General features: G+C 44.0%; 1 protein-coding gene and 1 non-coding gene across 7 annotated transcripts in view; both read left to right on the forward strand.

Moving 5' to 3' along the window:
- The first annotated feature begins 2066 nt into the window (after window positions 1-2066).
- TRNAE-CUC (transfer RNA glutamic acid (anticodon CUC)) lies at window positions 2067-2138 on the forward strand. The gene has a single exon. It is a non-coding gene; the product is annotated as a tRNA-Glu (tRNA).
- A 275-nt stretch (window positions 2139-2413) lies between these two features.
- Window positions 2414-18831, forward strand: part of DNAJC5 (DnaJ heat shock protein family (Hsp40) member C5) — a 31113-nt gene continuing 14695 nt past the window's right edge. The window contains exons 1-4 of one of the 6 annotated variants that reach the window (XM_069033827.1): window positions 9680-10430; window positions 11506-11616; window positions 17272-17339; window positions 18444-18709. The gene's annotated coding sequence lies outside the window, so the exon portion shown is untranslated. Of the gene's footprint in view, window positions 2496-9679; window positions 10431-11447; window positions 11617-17271; window positions 17340-18443; window positions 18710-18831 lie in introns of those variants that run through there. The other 5 variants (XM_069033826.1, XM_069033822.1, XM_069033821.1 and 2 more) reach the window with 5 other exon arrangements.

Here is an 18831-nt window from a genome sequence, read left to right on the forward strand (position 1 = left end):
TTCTTGTCTGCTGGCTCTCTGGATGCTCTCTCATGAAGGAATGTACTAAATAATATTTACAGTCTGATGTTTCCTTTCCAAGATGCTGGACACTGTTCCCAAGCTGGTTCCCGAGCTGTGCCTGTGCTCGGGGCTGGGGAGCTGCAAACACCATTGCTGGTGCTGCAGGTGAACTCCAAACTTCCTCACACTGTTTTCCTGACCTGGGAGCGTGGGACTGCAGTCCTGGCAGTAACCTTGGCAGTGGGAGCTGAGGTGGGAGAAACTTCTAATGTGGAAAAGCTGCAGCTGTGGTGCTGGTGTGGCTTGGCAGCATGAATCAGTTGCCTCCATGGAAGCTCTGGCAGTCAAACAGCACGGGGGGAGCCATGGATGGATGGCTGGAGCTGGGAGCTGCTGGGTCCAAGTTTAAAAGGGCAGTGCAGAGCAGGCAAATAGGTTATGGAGCGGCCAGCAGAGATCCTCAGTGTGCTGTTTTCAGAGGAAGGATGTCTAGCTGGGCTTGAGGCATGTGCTTGGTGGTGAGGGTTTGGTTTTGTGGCATTTGGGTGTTTGTTTTGGAGGGTGGAGGTATTTTTCCTACATCACTTCATTAGGTAAAATTACATCTCTGCAAGTGGGGCTAAGGACAGAGGGGTTGGTATGAGACCTGATCCTGGAGGAGAGATGCTGCTGGGAGCACCTGGGCTGCGGTGAGGAGAAGGCAGATCGCTCCATCCCACAAAAGCAGATAAACAGCAGAATCAAAAAGTAACTAACTGCAAAAAGCAGGAAGGAGCCACTTTTCCCTGCTGGCACCATGTCCCAACCCTCAGCCAAAACCACGGCAAGTGTTTCTTAAGGAATTTGACATTAATGCTGTGAGAGGGGCTGCACAACCCCTCCAGCAGTGGGACCCTGTCTTCATCCCGGATGAGCGGGCAGTGTCCAGAGCCAAGCGCTCACCCCGGCTGCCAGTCTGGGCCCACTTGTTGCACCCCTGTGGGTGCTGGGGTGGGCTCAGCATCTTTTCTTGGGTGCAGATTCTGTGCAAGATCCAAGGTCAGTGCTGGGGAGCCCTGCAAGTAGCTGGTGTTTTGGAGGGGGAAAGGTGCAGGAGTTGGGCTGGGGATGGAGCTGGAGCAAGGAGAGGGTGTGGGTGTGTGATTCATGGTGATGACTCTGTTGGTAAATAGGATCCAACATCATTCATCTCTTTAAAACATGAGTCAGAGGCAGCAGACGGGAAAGGCCATTAGAGCCTCACGGAGAAGCCACACGTCAGCAGGGCCATGCCGGAGTGACGGGAGGGATAACTGAAGTGACTGTCCCTGGACACTGGAGTCACCACTCCAGGGACACCTGCTCCAGGATGAACTGGATGGGTGGAAGTTGTGCTTTTACCCAACACTTGGAAATAGCCACGTTTCCCAGGGAACAGCCAGGAATGCCAGGAAACTTGACCAACTGGGAAAAACAGACTCATGAGCTTAAAACCCCCTCTTTTGCTTCAGTTGTAAGCACAAAGGCAACCGGCTCTGCACTGAGCTCCTGGGGACCCCGAGGGCCGGTGCCGGGCCGGGTGGGTGGGGCGGCAGGATGAGATTCTCCGAACAGGGGCGGAGGTGAAGGTGCTACCCAAAGCATACTTAGAACTGGGGGTCGGTGTGCGGGCAGCGGGCTGAGTGCCCGGACAGCACCATAAAGGCAGTGCACCCCCAGGCCTGCAGCACACGGGTGCCTCCGGCTCCTCCACTGTCCCGGCCTGACTGCAGCCTCTGTACCTCTGCCCCCAGGCCCGCAGAGCCCCGTGTCACTGCCCCCGGACCCAGCGCTCCCTGTGCCACGGCCACCAACGCGCGTGGGGAGCTGCGGCCCCCGGCCCCACTGCTGCTTGTGCCGCAGCCGCCAACCCCGCTGCAGCCCCCGGTGCGTGTACCAGTCACCGGCTCCTGTGATGGATGGCAGCCCCCGCTCCTTGTGCCACAGCCTCCGGTCCCTCCGCAACCTCAGGCTCGCTGTCGCTGTCCCTGGCTGGCCGCGGAGCTGATGAGTCAAGTGCCGCGAACAAAACCACCTTGCATCGCTCCCTGGTGGTCTAGTGGTTAGGATTCGGCGCTCTCACCGCCGCGGCCCGGGTTCGATTCCCGGTCAGGGAAGTGCTACTTTTTTGCAGCGCTCCGTTCCGCTTTTCCCCCTTCCTTCCCCCGCCCCCTCCATTCCCATTGGGATTCCCCCCGCGCGCTCCCGGCGCTGCGGCCGCGTGCCCGCGCGCGCGCGGCGGGGGCGCTGCGTGCGGGAGACGCGCATGCGCAGTGCGCCGGCGCCGCCCCCCTCCCGTGGCCGGGTCCCGGTCGGTGTCTGGCGGCGGCGGCGGCACCGGCGCTGAGGGCGGAGCGCGCGCGCCGCCGCGACCGGGCCCCGCGCGACGCCCCGAGGAGCCGCCCCCGCCCCGCGGGGCCGCCCCCGCCCACCCGGGGCTGCGCGGCCTCTGCCCGCCCGCCCGCGGGCCGCAGGTGAGCGCGGCGGGGCCGGGCCGCGGGCGGAGGCCAAGATGGAGCTGGTGGTGGTGGCGAGGGGGGGGGCGGGGGGCGCACGGCGAGGCGGGAGGACCGGGGGAGGGTGGGATGTGCCCGCCGGTATCTTCCTGCCCGCCGGCATTTCCCTGCCCAGGGGCATCGCCCGCAGAGCATCCCCGCCCCGGGAACCCCCCGCCCTGGTCCCCGGTGGTGGTGCGGGGCCCGCGTCCCTCCCCCCCTCCCCATCCTCCTCGGAGCAGGGGGGGAAAACCCCGAACAAAAGGCCTGGGAAGGTGAATTCCAAATGAAAGTCATCTGTATGTGTGGGAGCCGTGAATCACCCTGGCTCGCTCCGGAAGCCGGCGTGATTTTCCCTTCCCTTTCCCTACATTGTCCTGCTAAATTTTTAACAAAATAATTAGTAGCCGCTCGGCTGATGAGGTGCTTAATGAATGACGTACCAGCAGCGGGAAGCAAATCCAGCCTTTATAACGTGAAACTTGCAAAGGCAGCATATTTCTGTTTATTCGTGCAGTGTCTTCTGGCTCTCAAATTAAGAATTCCAGTCAGGTAATTCTGGAGATACGGAATGCAACTGGACCGAACGGAGACAGCGGATTCCCTGATAGCGCCTCGTTCCTGCTTTTGTGCTGTATCAATACCTGACTGTTCCACGCCAGTGACACAAAGCCTTGAGTTTATTAGTGGAGTGTGGGCACTGATGGAGCCAGTGCTCCCTGGGGAGCAAGGTGAAGGCCATCCTGTCTGACATAAGAGGGAAAGCCAAAGGGTTTTATCTTTTCTAGGTTTGTTTTTATTGGGGTGTTAATTTTCGTGCCCTGTGAGACGTTGCTGTTGAGCTGTCTGTGCTGCAGTAAGGCTTGAAAAAAAAGGGCATGAATTTGGTACATCATCTCAGACTGGTGTGAAGTAATCTAATTCTCCCTGCTGATATTTGCCTTGTGCCAGCTTATCATCAGGAAAGGGAACTGCTGTGTGTGTGCTTAAATACTGTGTTAGTTTGCTGCTTTTGAAGCAAAAACTTGCAGGCCGCAGTCACCCAGTGGCTGAGCAGTGGTGGTTCACCCATTTCTCTGGGTAAATTAAGCTCTCCAAAGTATGCAGGGCTGCAAGGATTTCCTTTGGAAATGCGTCAGGATTGGACCTATTTAAATTCTTGAATTGTAGCAGCCTCCTTGAAGTGGAATTTATTCTTTTGACTGCAATTTCATTAGAGGCGTTTTCAGCTTCTCAGGCATCTGTTGGTTTCAGGTTGCTTAGGATCAGTGTTTGCAATTCTGTTTGCTTTTGATAGAATATGGTAGAATCCTAATCTGACTAAGGGATCCTGAGAAATAGATGCCAAATTCATTTGCTTTAATGAATTAGCTCTAATAAATCAAGTGTGCTATGCCCTGGGTGGGAAAAAAGAAGGGAAGCAAAAGCTGGAGTGGAAGAGAAATTGACATTAATATATAGAATGTAAGATGAAAAGAAGTTTATTTTTATTGAACAGCTTCCTGTGGTTTTCTCACCATGCTCTAAGGGCTTTGGAGAGATTCGTCATGTTGCTGGCAGTGCAGAATCTGCTTTGTGGGGAACTCTGGGTTTGGACATGGGATTTTCAGCCAAACAGCTTTTTGTAAGCATAAATAAATACTTCTTTCCCTCCCTCATTTATTTCATCATAGGGATTGTCTGCAGCATTTAAATGTAAGGGAAGATGCTGCAACATGGTCATGTTATTCCTAAATTTTGGATGTGTTACATTGATAAATTGCAGGCTGGAGGCTCAAGTGGAAGATTCTTCTTCTTCACAGGGTGGCCGTGTGCTATATTTAATCATCATTTATCAGTGAGTGTCTGCAAAAAGTAATGTTTTGTAGCATGTTTTGTCTCCTAGTGTGTAGACCGTAGTCCCTGTTGTTTATTCCCAGGAAGTATAAACACTGTTTCCGTCTTTCCCAAGCGCCCAGTGATCCACTTCCCGCTCCATTGGTAGTGTGTCCTGGTTTGCAGTGGTCACTGGCAGTTGATGTGGTTTGTGGCTGAGGTGGCACCACCACCGACCTGGCTGCACCAGGGAAGTTGCCCAGGATGGTTGGAGCCTGCCAGAGGCTTGTGTTTGCAGTGGATGGTCAGAACAGGGGTTGGAATGCAGCTGTGGTGTGGACAAGCTTCTCGCACCATTCTCACCGTGCTGAGTGAAGGCATCCATGGAGTCAGCAAGGGAGTTTGGATCGTCATACTTTGGAAAATATGGAGCAGTACCAGAGTATGACTTAAGAACTTTCATGCTGGAGCAAGTCCAGAGGAGGGCATGAAGATATTCCCAGGGGTGGAGCAGCTCTGCTGTGGAGACAGGCTGAGAGAGTTGGGCTTGTACAGCCTGGAGAAGAGAATGCTCCAGGGAGCCTCTTCCAGTGCCTAAAAGACTCCAGCCCCTGGAGTGACAGGACAAGGGGGAATGGCTTCACACTGGCAGAAAACTACTAGGGAAGAATTCTCTCACTCTGTGAGGGTGGTAAGGCCTTGGCACAGGTTGTCCAGAGAAGCTGTGGCTGCTCCGTCCCTGAACTGTTCATGGCCAGACTGGATTGGAGCAACCTGGTCTCGTGGAAGGTGTCCCTGCCCATGGCAGGGAGCTGAAACTAAATGATCTGCAAGGTCTCTTCCAGCCCAAACCAGTCTGGGATTCCACGAGCCTGACAGCACGAACGTTGATGTTGAGACCCCTTGGCCTCACAAGCTTCTGCATGTGGCAGGTGGTGGTTGTCAGCACTGATGCTGTTACTCATTGTAGTTCCTCTTTTTTTTGTCTGTGTTAAGCAATGTGATAGGGAAAATGAATGGAAGCCTAACTGGATTAGTTAAGAAATCATGTTTTAGGTTAAATATAAAAGTTGCTGTTCTGACTCTTACTTTTTGAATTTATGAACTCATTTGCCAGAATATCGTCTCTGGGAAAGCAGGCACAACTGGAGGCTGGAAGGGCCTTCAGCAGACCCTGTCTATCCATTGGACGACTTGACTTAGAACAACAGTGCTGTAACTGGCCTCTGATATTTCCTATATTTTCCTCTTAGCAGTTTGCCAGTTTTTAATCTTTTTTTTAAGGATCATTAATGTTAATAACCAGATCAAAATATTTTTCAGTATGTTTGGGAATGGGTTGCCAGAACTTTTCTGCAGAGCTGAGCACTCCAGTACCTGCCCAGAGCATGAAACCGGCATCTGCTGGTAACTTCACTGCTCTCCTGTCAAACCACAAACAGGAGGCTTAATTTAAGGTAGTTTTAATACATTAACTGATTTCCCTCACAGTTTGTTCTTGAGCTGTGCAAGTCCTCTTTGTTTGGCTTTGCCTCTGCCTGGGAAGATGAGGATCTTCTGTCTCTCTCCACCGGCCTGAGAAAAAGACATTTTCCAGGAGTGGGAGTGTGCAGCTTGGCGATCACTGGGATTGTGTGAGGTGACCCCCACCTTATCAGCAGATGGCACAGAGTCCTGGAGTGAGCCCATCCTCTGTCTCAGGTGTGGCCACTTGGGCTGTGGGACAGATGGGTCATGGCAGAATCCAGAGGGAGGGATGAGGAACATCACCAATGCCCAGGACCAAAGTGAAGCATTGCACTGTTTCTTTTAACCTAAAGAAGTTGTTTTCCAGGTGCTCTGATAATTGAAGTGATTTGAATTAAGAAGTACTGATGCTCTCTGGTGATGCTGGTTGGTTAACCAGTGGCTGCTTTCAGTCTTGAAAGAAAGGAATTTGAATGTTGTGATATCTTAGGATTTCCTCAGAAGCTCAGTTGAAATATTGTTTTAATCAATAAAAACGTACAAAGCACAGTTGTACAGTTGTTGGAAAGTGAATGTTTTACCTTCAGAGGCACTTTGCTTCCTGTTTCAGGCCATGCCAACTGATAGAAAGACCTGTGTTCCAGAAAGTGCTCCAAAAGATTGCTTAAATGTTTTTAAGAAAGTGATGGTAGCCAGTAAAAAGGGTTACCATTTTTCTTGTGCATAGAATAGTTAATTCTAATTAGTGGCATTAATTGTGGGGTTTTAATGCATTGGTGATACATCGGAGTTTTTTTGGGAGAACATGAATAAGATTGTTTTAGCATATGTTCAGATTTCCTCTGTCCTGGCAACTCCTCCTAATTCCACTTATCTTGTATCTGCATTGCACTGAAATGTGCCTTTTTAAAGCCTTCTTCTGCCTCTTTCATTAATGGTGAAGTGTTTTCAGTGCCAGTGTGTTGTAGGGCCAAATTCAGTAAAATTTAAGTGCCTTTTTCCTCTGGGTGCAAGTTTCTCATCTTCTTGTGCAAGTATTGAAAGGAGAAAATTGAAGGTTTGTGGTGCACAGGGGTGCAAACGGAACGAGTCCTCTAGGCCCAAGTTAAATTAGCAGCTGCCATCTCCTCTTTCATAATCTGCTCAAGGGTTTTGTAATGAGAATAGAGTTTCTCAATGAAAGATTGGGCTCTTTATTTATTTTTCTTTTTAATATACTTCAGTGCCATGATCTGAACTTTGTTGGGTGAATGGTTGAGCAAACAAAAAACCCAGTGGCATTTGGTTACCTCTTTGCAAAGCATCACTAAGAAACCTCTTTTTCTGTTTTGTGACATAAGTCTGCATTCATTAACTGTATTTTTGTGGTGATGGCTTCTGACCAATGAGTGATGCAAGAAAATAGTTCAGTGGATCTGGCTGCAATGACAGGCAGTATCTAAGACCAGTGACAGAAAAGCACCAGCACCCCATGTTTCTCCCTGCTGCCTTCTGTGCTTCCTCTTTCCCTCTGAGAATATTTATTTGTATATCTGTCAGGAACTGGTTTTAACAGCTTGGTCTAGGAGCACTTACACCATTCTGCTTCTGCTTTGGTCACAGGGAACTTCATAGTCCTTCCTTGGTTTCATCTGGGTCTTACTAAAGTTGTGTTCGGTGTCAGGGATTCTGGAACCTTTGTGATTTTAAAGAACAATCTGTAGAAAAACTGAATATACAGAACCTCTGGAGTGCTCATGTCTTGCAGTGGGGAAAGGAGAAGCCCAGAGTTCTCTGATGTCATTACAGTGACCTATTATGCAGTTCCAAAAAGCAGAAACTCACAGAGGTCTTCTCTTTGCATTTCCCCTTTTATGTCTTTAATTTTTTGGCTGTACTTCAAATGAAAATTTGAAGAAATCTTTTCCTTTCCATCTGCCATTACTTATTTTATATCTTAGCAGGTTTTTCTGTTGCTGTGCAGTTTTATTTATGTGGGCCTTTGCCTGGGTCAGTTTTCAGAGAATTTTCCTTACGAATCTGCTTCTCATGGCTTGAGGATTTAGGGACATTTACTGGAAACACATAATTAGGTTTCAAGCTGCTTGTAGAGAGGAGGGGGACTTGGGATCCAAACTCCAGATGTTGTGGGCAATTACTAGTGGTAATATCTGCCATAATCTTGAATATGCCAGGTGCAGGAAACTCCTACCAAGGCTAGGCCCCATCAAGTGAGATATTTATAATTTCAGGTTGCTTCCAGCATTTCCTGAGGGTAAGCAATTAAGGGATTGTTGTTAAAAATATTTTAAGGAATGTCTTCATTTTTCTTCTCTGTAGTTCTAATGTCATCATGGAAGCTGATGCTCTTGCTTCTGATAGTTAGAAGTACAGGAAGGGGGATGAGCAGACAAAATGGGATGTGTAAGTTCCTGTTCAGAATCTGGAGTGTGACAGTCTGTCTTTGGGCGACATGTGACATTGTGATAAAAGCAGGTGGACAGGGAATAAAATTAATAAGTGTTCACGTGCTTTCAGAAAGGCCATATGGGATCCCTGTGAAATCATCTGGACAGGGAATTGAAGCAGTGGTGGGTTTGGTTTTTTTAAGATCTGCTCTAGTCCACGTCCACCAGGGACTGGAGTTATCCCAATGTAGTTCCAGGTCAGACTGATGACAGCTTTGATCTGATACATTGGACCTATCTGATATGCCTCACCTGACTTGATCTACATGGCATTTTGGGCAGGGGCCCTTGATGGGTACTGTGAACTGTGGAAGAGGTTTGGAGTGGTTGGTGGCACCTTGATTGGAGGTCCTGGATCCTACACTCTTCCCAGCGCTCCTGGCATCTCCTCGCCTGCTGTTCCTTGAGGAGGAGGGAAGGGACCATGAAATCCACTGAAATCTGAGGTGACCTGTTTCTGGGAAGCTATGACCAGATATATTCCTGTTTTAAATTGAATTTAAAAGTCAGATTCAATTACTGTTCAGAGCAATGAATAGACTTAAGTTCCAGGTTCAGAGTTGCTGCTCTTTGAGAACTTGAGGAATGTTTTCCGTGTGGTTCCTAACGAGCTCTGTCACATAGGGACCCTGCTTTCTCCGCGTGTGTGATTCTGAGGTGTGTCTTGGAGTTCTTCTAATCTGAGTGGTGAAGGAAAAATAGGGTCTGAAGCGTTTTTAGAATTTTTTCTTTTCTTTAGAAAACTTATTGTATTGTTTTGGGGTTTGATTTGACCAATCACTGGTCAGTCAGTCCTTCTTCTGAAGGCCCTGACGTTAATGCTGGGAAATAACATTCTTGCTTGGAGTAGACCATTTTTATCACAGAGTAAAATAAATGCATGTTCAATAGAGATATTTTTGTCTGGACAGTAAAGAGTGAAAACATTTCTTTTCCTTAATAAATATCTCCTTTTTTCTTTTCCTACAAAGTTCCTGATTTCCACACTTGCTCACTTCGTTCTCGTTGCGCGTTTAAATTCGCGCAGCATTGGCTCTTCGCAGTTGACTTGGGAAAACCAGGCAGGCAGAGTTAATCAGAAGGTGCTTGGAAGGTGCACAGGGTAATTTCCCAAGCCTGCCTTACTATTTCCCTGAGTGCTTTGGATAAGAGAGCCAGCAGGCAACATGACTTTATGGGCCTGGCTTGGAATATATGTTGGATGCAACATCCTGGATGATGAAAACCCAGCAATTCCTATGGTTGTCCTGTGATGCACAACTCCTTCCCCTGTTTTCCTGCAGCTTGTCTGAAAACCACGTTTCTTCCTGTGACTTGTTTCGTTGATGTTTTCCATATAAAGGCCAGGAAGTCCCTCTTGCTGTTAAAAAAGGTCTGTGATGACCTTCACTCTTCTTGCTGTTTTGAGGCTGTTTAAATGTGTAGATGTATAGAATATTATTTATTAAATAACCCTAAATGAGGAAAGATGCTATTTTACAACTAATTTTGTTCCTGTTAAGGATCTCCAGGAGGACATACCCTTGGTTTGGGGAATACAGGTAGGAATGACCCTGGTTTGACATTGTACTGATGGCAGCACATCAGGGGTACAGGTAGAGCGAAGAGACATCTGTCACACTCCAGTGTTAGTGAAAATCAGAGGAAGAAATAAAAACATCACTCACAAAAATTATACATAGGGTTTTCTGACTTTATTATCAGTTATTTAGGTGGAAAAAAGACTAAATGTGGTAATTCCATACTTTGTGCTGAAACTGGAAGGCCTTGGGAATGGCAGTGATTAAATTATGCCCCAGTATAATAGTGGCCTTTTGGTTCTAAGCCCTCTGAGATGTGACTCCTGTCTGAAAACCTAGTGCTTAAAATCTATATGTGTTCTAATTCTTACCCAATTACAGTGTTAGAAAACTCAGTTACAATTAAAGTTGGAACATGGTTTTTCCTGAAGTGTCAGGTTTTCAAACTAAGTCTATGGTCTGAAATTCCAGCTGTGTCTTTTCTTATTAAATCACCAATGAGTTAGTGGGAAAATCAGTAGGACAAATACGTTCTTTGTTGCCTTATTATTTCTGAATTATGGTCTGGCTTTGTTTTTTTCTTTTTTAAGCAGCCATGAAATACTGTTGCTAGACTGAGTGGTGGAACTGAGGACATCCTTCATCAGGCAGTCTGCAGATTAAATGTATGCAGAGTGAGAGAACAGGGGAAATAAATATCGTTATGGTTTGTGGGGGAGTGGTATAAAATAAATCTTTTTGTTGGTGAAACCACACTGTATGGTTAGAAAATACCAAAGAGTTTGTCTCCTGTAAGAGAATGCCAGTTTAAATTAAAACTGTTTTTAATCCAGCCCTGTGATTTGTTTGGGTATTTGTAGCTAAAAGAGCTGATTCCAACATACAAGGAGTGTACTGGGTAATGTTCTGGGGATATTACAAGAATATTGTGACATTAGCATTGTATTCATAGGGATGCATTTGGGATCACTAGGGAATAAATGTGTTCTCTACCCCAAGGTGCTTTCTCCTGTGGTTTACTGTGGGTTTGCCCCTGGACATGGGCTCTGGTTTAATTCACCTGAAAAGAAACAGAAATATTTGCAATGAAGGTGTCACCTCTGGTGTCACCCAGCCTTCAAAAAGGAACTTGGTTGTATTTTCCTGCCAAAACAACAAGTAAAAGTTTGCATAACACAAGCTGTGCTGGTCAGTTCAGGTTTTGTCGTGGAATTCTGTAGTTTTAACTCCTTTCATGCTTCTGAATGTCCATGTGCTGGGGATTTGAATGGGGGAGGTACGAAACTCATATCATTGTGGCTTTTAAACCATTTTCTGTAACACCTGACACCATCCAGAGGGGTGGAATCTGTGGCATGAAGTGAAGAATGTCTTCCATGACATATATATCTATATATCTCTGTATCCTGGAGATAGTCTCTGGGGGTATTGGTTTGTTTGGGTTTGTGCTCACCCCTCACAGTGGTCAGAGGAGTTTCATCTACAGCCTGTGCCCCATTTCTAATCAGAGCACCCCTTCCTTACTCCTGATGATGTTTTGTTGGTTTTGTTTTTATTTGGGCTTATCATTGTTTTTTTCAAGCCTAAAATATCTTTTACGACACCAATTGTTCAGTTTCTGTAAGGAAGTGAAATAATGAAATGGTCTCTTCCCCACCCTCCACAAAAACTGGGGAAATCCAGTTGAGCAATTAGGAGAAGAGAGGATCTTCAGATAGACTTAATTTTTTAACTTTGCAGAAGATATAATCTCTGGAACTAAAGCCTTTGGAACTTAACTGAGTGGATACACGTGCTGCTTTGAATAATTATGCATCATCTTAGGCTGGAGGACCTGATTGGATACAAGAGGTAAAAGTAAATAGGGGGGGAAGTTTACTTTCTGCTTGTATTATTAAATAAATAAGCTTGATTTTAAGAATAAAACCTAATGTCCTGTGAAATAGGCTCTGACAGAGGCAGTGATGTTGGGTTCCTGGTAATTATATAAAGGCATTTTGGCTTTTCTGTTCCTGACGTGGCTGGGTGGTTGTTTCTGGAAAATATAAATTCTTTGTAAGTTCTCCTGTTCAATTCTGCTTGTTTTGCCATTTTATTCATAACTTTTTGAAGGGCAAGATTTGTGTGCTTGGTGGGAGACAACCATTAAAGAACAGAGATTAATAATCTGAAAATAGGTTCTCAAAAGGGAAGCACCAGACTGCATCATTTTAGATCAGGGTGAAGATACATGTATTGCCTTGTGTTGTTGCTAGAAGCTGGTCTTCCTTTTTGGTTTTTTACTCATTAAAATAAAGTCTTTATTTCAAAGTCTTTAACAAGAACTGTCCATGATTGAAACTGCCAAGAGTGTTTATGGTGTTTTGAGAACAAAGCAATTCTAACACCACGGTAGATGTAAAATAATTTTGGTATATGTTTTGCGGTTTGTAAGGCCATACTTCTAAGTTGTTTAAATTGTGTGTGTGGGGAAACCCTCATTTACCTTTTCATCTGCCTCACAATTGATAGGAAAAGAAAATAGGAAAGAACTTTTTTCCCCTCCATCTCTTGCTGCTGTTGATGAGCACAGAGAGGAGCCACCTTCCCCTGCCCTTTCAAGTTAATTTTGGATAAATCTTTTTCTTGCCCTTTGCCAACCAACTTGTAATTTGAAAGATGTGTTCCTGTCTGTTCCTTTTGTGTCTCAGACTGCTTATTTGGCTTTTTTGCTGTATTTTGTAACCTCACTTTGTTCCTTCTCTTTGACCAGGCAAAAGCCTCCTGTGCTGTAAAAAGGGGCTGCTTGGATCAATGTTGTCTCCTTAAATTCTCTTTTTGTAACACTCTCTCAAGGGGTTCATGTTTTGACAACTGATGAGATTTTCTCAACCTTTTCTTAAACGAGACAATAGACTTCTTTTTTTCTTTTATTCCTATTTAAAAGCCTTTAGTTGTCTTACCTACAGGTGTGACATAATAGCGTAAATCTCATTTTTATGTGAGTAGACCCATCTGTTCCAAGAGTTCTTTTATTTTTGAAGGGTTAGACTGTATTGATATAATCATTAGCAATATGAGGTTTTTTTATTGATGTACTTCATACAACCCATTAGCAGAAATGGGGCTTTATGCCTTTGAAGAAGTTTAAGGTGTTTTTTTCTCCAGAAGAAGTGGCATCAGCATCACTCCACCCACAGCAGGGAATGTTGTGGGTTGGCTGATTTGTTCTAGTGAACTTGCAGTGAGTAGTCACAGTGATTCAAAAACTATTTATAGGGAGTAAAAATTAAGAGTAATAATGAGCAAAGCAAACAGAACTGCTGATTTTCCAGAGATTTTGAACTAACTGACTAAGCAGATGTAGGTTTTTTTATAGCCATATGCAGTTTGTGATGCTTGCACTCTGCACATAAAGTGCTGTGATGTCATAAACATTAATTTAATATTGCTGAGGGATTAAATAGGAGCAATGAAATCCTAAGTAAGGAATCCACTAACCCCTCACCCCCAGGTTTTTAGAGTAATTATTTTAATTGAGGAGGGAGGATAGAAAATACAAATCCAATACTTAATATTTTCTCCCCTATGTCTCCTATGGAAAACCTTCTTTAGTAGGTTTGAATCTTACTCTTGTGTAGGGTACAAGGTCACAAGTCTTTATAACAGGTTGGTCAATCAGACTTAAATGGTTACATTTTAATCTGCTAAGCTCATTAGAGAAACAACACTGTGTCGCTGTAGTTAAATTTGTCACACATTTCAGTGTAACCTCTCTTGCAGTCATCTGTGTTGGATGTTACCTGAGTTCAGACTTGAATTTAGCAGAAAAATGGTATTGTTCCAGATCTCAATTATTTAAAAGCTCTGTTTCTATTTTTTTAAAAGAACTCAAGAGAATTTAGTGAAGTTCTTAGTGTCACAGTCTTTCAGTGTAGCAGACCTGCTCTCTGTTCCCAAGGCAGATGGTTTTGAACACAATAAAGTTCTTTTTTTCTAGAAGATGTGTGCATTTACATTAATTCCCTGGATACTGAGCTTTCCATCAGGGCCTATATGTTAAAACAGAACGTTTTTATGGATATGAAATCTCTCACATGATCTTTATCAAAAGGTCACGAACTGAATAGCAAAATTCAGCTGAAAGGCTTTTGTGATATAAGAAATATAAGCAACACCAAAACACACTCTTGGATGCTTTAATGAAATAGTAAATGTTAGTGCTCTAATTAATAGGTTAAAAATCTTTATTTCAAGACAGCTACAGGCAGAAGAAGAGTGCTGTAAAATAGTAGTGGTCTTCTGCAGGCACTTGTTAGCCAGACTGCTTTGCCTTCAGCTTTTTCACATTGTTTTTCCAGTAATGATTCATTTTGCAAGTCATGTAAGCAAGTAAGGGTGTGAAAATAAAGACTTGGGAGTTTCTATTTTGTATATTGATTTACTTTATTTTATTTGCCTTAATTGCAGCATTATTTCTTTAAATACTTGCTAACCGTGATAACAGTTCCTGTACATGATGGAGATGGGTTATGAAGCAACGTATCCTGAAGATACTTCACCCTTTCTGATAACAACATATAGAGCAGGATAAGGACAATTCTGTCAGTAGAATTAGTCAGTAAAAAGGGTTCACCTGCATCTCTCAGAGGAGGTTTGGGTTCTCAAGAAACACATTTGCTTTTTGTCCAGTAGAGCTGAGAACATGCCTGATTTCTGGAAGGAAAAGGGAGTATCTGTCTCTAGGTTAGAGGAGGAAAGGGTGCTGAGCATATTTATGGTTCCAGTATATGGGGAAGATACAACAGTACATAAATTGGATTCAAATTTGCAGGAGGAATAAGGCTGGAAGAGCTGGTTTTGCTATGAGCAAAATGGTTGCAAGAACACACAACCTCCCAAGCAAATTTCTTCCTTTGTGTTACAAGACTTGCCACCGTTTTAATGTGTTGCTGAATTCAGTTTGCATTTGTGTAGCTTTGCTTGTTCTTGTCTTCATCATTCTTTAATCTTTTTTCGTCTCATTTTCGTACTCATTTCTGTGTTTTCTGATTCTTAAACAGGTATATATTCCCCTCTGCAGACTTCCTTCTTTCTTGTGTGTGTTGTTGAACTGGGTGTCATGCACTGCTGTGGGTTTTGAATGCTCCAGTTCCTTTTCCAGCATCTGTCCTTTCATTTTCTCTGCTTTTGTTTGGATTGTGAATATCATGTAATAAGGAAGGGGGATATTTACAAGTAATTACAAGCAGGGTATTATGTAGAGCTCTGGGTCAGTGGATCTGGCCTGCTGAATAATGAGATTGGTTAGGGAGATCAAAACATTCCTGAGTCACTAAATTGGAATGCCAGTTGCAACAGAAACTGAGGGAACGAACCCCTGGGAGGTGCTGGGCTGGCTCAGTGCTGGCAGGGAGGATGCACTGGGGAAGGGAGGATGTGAAGTGGCTGGCATGGATTTCTCATATACTTTGATTTTTACAAGAAGTTGTTTCCTTGGGAATTTATTTTTGTCTTGTTTGGTTATTTTCAGCTGTAAATCAGGCTGCCTGCTCTTAATGAAACTTGGTATTGGCATAGCTGTGAGACTGAAGGAAGTATTGCTGCTTGCATCCAGATTGAGACAACACTTCTCTGTATATTTTGAGTCTCTATGTGGCTGGTTATTATATATATATATATATATGTATATATATATATATATATATATATATATATATGTGCTGTAAAAAATACTAACTTTTCTGCTGATGGAGTTTTGATGAGGCCTGGGCCAGAATCTTGTATTTGAACCTTCTATCCGCACATCATTTTATGATATTTACATCATTATCTGCCCAATTCTGACCTTAGCAGGATAGCTCATTTTTTCAAGTACATTTGTCTCCAAAGTACATCTGGACTTCGCTTTTTTCTGCTGTTCTACTCATATTATTTCCAAAAATTGAACATAGTTTGACTGTCAACATACCTGGATCTGGAGTTGCTGTCTGAAACAGAAACAGTGGCACAATTAAAGGTGGTCTTCATCTGGGTAGGAAGCCATAATTCTGGTTGCCAACACCATTAACAATCTTCAGCTTTTTATAAATGCTTAAAGAATGTCCTATTTTGTGAAGCTATAGAAGCTCCCAGGTCCTCTGCCCACAGCTTTCTTCATTAAAAAGTAATCCACAACAAGAACATTTCTGGGGAGTTTGTCCACCCTCTAGTGCTGCACAGGCTCTGAGTGGGAAAGTTTAACTCCCTGCCTGTCATTATTGAGGAAAAGTCTTTTGCTAGTTCCTATCAAAGGAACTAAACAGATCCATTAACAATAAGCTGATTATTGAGTTGTTGGTTGTTTCATTCATACCCACTTAGGGATGTGTTGCTGGATCAGGCAGCTTCTTACAGATGGCAACAAGCAACTGCTGTGGGCAGCAATGCCAGCAGCTCCCTGGGTGTATTCCCAACATCTCTGTTTGCCATGCTGTAACCTTCCAGCCTGTGAAAGGCCTAATTATTAATTCAATGGGGAGTTTATTTCTCAAGTGCATTCAGAGCTTGTTCTCTGACAGCTGTTGAAAGGGTTTGTATGACAATTAAGCAATGACTTGCCAGGTAAAAGCTGCTCTGAAGTTCTGCTCGCGAGGTTTATTGTTCAGTCATCTAATGCATAAGTGACTTTATAATTGGTGATGTGGGTTAGATGTGTCCTGTGGCTGCTTAATCAGAAAGGTGTTTTAATCTGTTGCAGTGATTTTCCCTGATTTTTTCCATAGCATCATGTAGCATTTCCTTGGCTGCTCTTGCCCCTTTGCTCTGTTATTTCCCTGTGATGGCTGATCTGGAGCCTTGACCGCTGAAAGACCAAGTGTGTGCTGCTGGGTCCTCTCAGGTTCTCTCCCTCCTTGTATGCCAAAATGAGACTGGTTTTTTTCCTTTGGGTGATCTGCTTCAGGATGAGGGAGTGCGAATTGGATGACACTGGTGTTTTCTTGGTGGAAATTTGTCCTGGCAAGAGGAGCTGGTGTTGCTCCCCAGAGCAGGCTGTGCCTGCTGCTCCAGTGCCGGAGCTTGGGGTCTGCTGTGTTAGCTAAGCTGCTTTACAGTCTCTTTCTAACAGCACAACAGATTACCAAGACTTGAAAAACATGCTCCTCGTGTTCTCAGTGCAGATATTCTCAAAGGCCTAAGTTGAAAAAGCCCAAAGTCTTAAACAGATAATGATTATTAGAGTTTCTGTGCAACTGGGTAGGTGTGTCTCAGAGTCATGTCTTTCCCATGATAACAGGTTGGGGAAAAGAGACTGAAATTATGGGTCACACCACAGAAGCCTTGAATCTGTGTTTTCAAATATTTGTCATTTATTTTGACAGTTTATTATTTCTAAAGACAAGTATTTACATTGTGGGGACTTACTGTGGTACAAATATTTATAAAACACTTGTGTGTTTTTACTGTCCAATAGTGTGATGATAATTTTTCAATGAACCATCAACTTCAGAATTGGTGAACAACTCATTTGCTTTGTTTTATCTTTAGGAGAATCAGTTTTAGAAGTGTGTGAAGGTTGTTATCACTTACCGTAGAATACTCGAAATAGACACCAGGTAAGTTCTGAATTTTTTTTTTACTTCTTGTAGCTTCTCATTTAAATGCAAAATATTGCTGAGGAAACAAAGTTCAACATTTCCTATAAAAATCTCTTACTACCTCAGGAAGCCAAGCCTAAAACACCTCATATTTTTCATGGTGACACCATCTTGTGTATGCTTCTTTCGTCTCCCCTTTAAATTTTTTTTTCTCCCTTGAAAAATACCAGATTGTGAGGACAACTCTAAGTGACTCTGAGACAGATGGACAGGATGTGGAGGCCAGTGGTGCTTTTTCCTTTCTGTGACAAATCAATATTTACTGAAGTGCTTTCAGGCTCAGTGTTTTTATTTAGACATTTACTAATAAATACTGGTTGAGATAGAATAATTGTTTTAGATTAACACCTGTAGTTAATTTTCTGCACTGGAAATCTTTGAAAAGCTGAAATCTTAGCTTTAACCAACATTATATTTTACCATTTAGCAGCAGTGCTTTGTGGAATCCAAATCTTTCCTAAAATACTCAAGTGCTTCCTAAAGTCATGTAATAAAGTATCGACTAGACGTTATTTTTGTAAGAGCTGGCAAAACATAATTTCCAAGTTGGACTCTTAATCATCTTTTAATATGCATTTAAAATGGTAACTGTAGAGGGCTTGACAGCATTCCTGGTAGTTTGTGTTACAGACATGTGCAGGTTTGGGCTGAGCTGGGACAGCAGCGACCTCCCTCTGTCCAGCACTCCCAGCACTTCTCCTGTCTGGTCATTCCTTCTGGTTCTTATTTTCCCTTTTGGGGATTTCTCTATTCTCTGTGTTACTGGTGGTATTTTGGAAGACTGGGAGGATGTTGTGCACTGGTTTTGATGAAACTCCTTTGCAAAGAGAGTATCCATTAAGGTTAATAACCTCAGGTTACCCTGTGTCTAGTGGGTGTCATTCACTGTGTCAGGAGGAGGTGGATTTTCTCCTTTACAGTGGGTTCAGTTTCTGGAACAACCAGATTCCCCACACTGCAGATAGACAGTTCTCTGTAATGCTGTGAATAGCACCTGTGTACAGGTCTGTGCATTGCCACATCCATTCAGGGAGTGATTTTATTGTTTTATTTTATTTTTAGGAACTTAAACTGATGAATATACAGACACTGAGAAAATGAGAATTCTGGAGATTGTGCCCCAGTGTCCTGCTGTTGTAATATCTTTAAAGCTAACATTGTTTGGTTTCCTGTGCCCCTTCTGATTTTGATCAGTGGAGCTGAACAGCCACAACTCCTTCCTGAAGCAGTCTTTCCTCCAGCAAGGAAATTCAAGGGACAGCGGTGCCTGTGTGACTTACACAGGGGGAGATGGGAAAAGTGATATTTGAGGATTACAGTTTCCAGAGGTTTGTTCTTGAATAAATACTCAGTGCTTCAGCCCTGGAGTGAGATGAGAAGTGCTGCTGTTAGTCTGCTTCCAGAGGCTAACAACACTGACATTTTGTGGGTATTGTCCATGGAATTAGTC

This window comes from Aphelocoma coerulescens, chromosome 20 (assembly GCF_041296385.1).
Source record: "Aphelocoma coerulescens isolate FSJ_1873_10779 chromosome 20, UR_Acoe_1.0, whole genome shotgun sequence".
Taxonomy (NCBI): domain Eukaryota; kingdom Metazoa; phylum Chordata; class Aves; order Passeriformes; family Corvidae; genus Aphelocoma; species Aphelocoma coerulescens.